The sequence below is a fragment of the Argentina anserina genome, chromosome 1, assembly GCF_933775445.1.
Source record: "Argentina anserina chromosome 1, drPotAnse1.1, whole genome shotgun sequence".
NCBI lineage: Eukaryota > Viridiplantae > Streptophyta > Magnoliopsida > Rosales > Rosaceae > Argentina > Argentina anserina.
Window position 1 is genome coordinate 17,796,208 of NC_065872.1, and position 2,186 is coordinate 17,798,393.

At 43.7% G+C, this 2,186-nt stretch overlaps 1 non-coding gene across 1 annotated transcript; it reads right to left on the bottom strand.

Annotated features, from left to right (window-relative positions):
* Positions 1-782: 782 nt before the first annotated feature.
* LOC126805359 (small nucleolar RNA R71) lies at positions 783-889 on the bottom strand. Its single transcript, XR_007674030.1, has one exon. It is a non-coding gene; the product is annotated as a small nucleolar RNA R71 (small nucleolar RNA).
* Between the last annotated feature and the right edge of the window lie 1,297 nt (positions 890-2,186).

A 2,186-nucleotide genomic window follows, 5' to 3' on the forward strand; every position in this document is an offset into this window, starting at 1 on the left:
CAATCATTGAAATAGCAAAAAGAACTTGTGAATTGTATGAACTTTTGTAAACGTAAAGAACTAACTCTTTGTAACTTGACATAGTTGCCGTGCCCTTCCCCTAAAGTGTGACTAAGGGAAGGCACGAATTTTATGTATCCATCATGTATTCTTCATTGCTAACTTGTTGCCTTTCATATAAACAGGTACCATGCATGTCCGAATTTTCTAAGAAAACACAAGAGCCCAAGGATCGAATTCAAGCACTTAGAGATTTAAACAACTCTTTCATAAGTAGACCTTTGAATTTCGAAACATCTCCAAGCAATTCAATTTTAAACTCTTCACCTAGATCAGAAGAAGAGGAAGATCTGTCCTTCCCCTTCGTCTTCAATTCAGACTTAGACACAATTGCGGACCGTGACATAATTCCTGTTGGTGCTCCAATGGCACTGAAGAACGCATTCATTCCCAGCACCCATGAATCACCTTCATGCATTGCTTTCACTCCACCTGATGAAGCTAACTTCTCCATTCCTGTGCAATTGCTTGGGCAGCTGCCTAAGTACTCTGGTTCTTCAATGGAAGACCCTAATGTTCACCTTAGGGAGTTCTTGGACATTTGCAAGCTCCAATCGATTCATCATCTTTCTCAAGAAGGCTTGAGGTTGCTTTTGTTCCCATTTACCCTTAAGGATGATGCTAAACGTTGGTTGTATTCTTTGCCTGCAGGAATCATCACTACATGGGATGAAATGACTAGGAGGTTCTTGAAGCAATTCTTCCCTGCTCAACTCACGAAAAGACTTAGGAGGGAGATTCAGAACTTCACTCAAAAGGATGGTGATTCACTCTACGAGGCTTGGGAAGAATTTCAAGAACTACAAAGGAAGTGCCCTCACCATGGGATTTCGTTGGATGACTTGGTGCAATTCTTCTATGAAGGACTCGACACCACCAATAAGAGCATGGTGGACTCGGCATGTGGCTGTACATTCATGAACAAGACCGGTCAAGAAGCTTACACCTTGATTGATGACTTGGCTGACAACAATCGCCAATTCAGGTCCAAGGAGAAGAGGGGAAGCAAGAGCCGTGGGGTGTATGATGTTGATGCAAGGAATCAGATGGCTACTTTAGAAAGGAAGCTTGACGTGCTAGTCAAGGCATTCAATGGTTCGAGCATCAACCCTCAAGCATGCGGCATTTGTTCTTTCAAGGATCACACGACTGACAATTGTCCAAATGGTGCAATGACTGAAGAAGAGTTGAACTTTATGGGGCAACAAAGGCCTAGGTACGATCCATACTCGAACACATACAACCCTGGACTTAGAGATCATCCAAATTTTCGTTGGAGCAACAATGCTCAACCATCCAATGCTCAAGGTCAAGGACCTCGTCCTTCAGGTTTGTTTGTGAGGCCTCAGGTACCTCAAGGTTCTGCTCCCTTTAACTCTAATGTTCATGGTTCGAATAATGCATCTTCACCTAATTATGATGAACTTTTGAAGTCTCTTGCTCAAGGGCAACAAAATCTAAACTCTGCTACGCAAGCTTTAGTTTCAGGTCAACAAGCTCATTCTAAGGACATAACCGAGCTTAAGAAGCAGATGGGACAAGTGATCGACTTCATGGGCAAGATCCATGAAGGAGGAAAGTTGCCGAGCCCAACTGAGCCTAATCCTAACGTGAAGGCCATGGTGACACGAAGTGGGAGGACCTTGGATGCTCCATTGCAGCAACACAAGAAGGCCGTGCCTTCTAAAGGACTAGAGGCCGAGAGTTTCAATGCCAAAGACTTAGAGAAGGACCCTGCCTCCTCTAAGGCCAAAGATGCCGTGCCTCTACCAAAAGAAGATCATGCCGTGCATGACAAAGGTAAGGATCCTAACTCTAGTGGTTTGGTTTCAACTAATGGTCTTCCTCGTGTTCCCTTCCCTAGTAGATTTGCAAAGCAAAAGAAGGATGACTCTGATCAAGCCATGCTCGACATTTTCAAGAAGGTGGAAATGAACATGCCTCTTATTGAATGCATACAACAAAATCCTAAGTATGCTAAGTTTTTGAAAGAATTGTGCACCAACAAGAGGATGACTCGAGAGAAGGAGGTTGTTACAATGAGTGAGACGGTTTCTGCCGTGCTCCAAAGGAAGCTACCACCAAAGCTTAAGGATCCAGGGAGTTTTTCTATCCCTTGTACAATC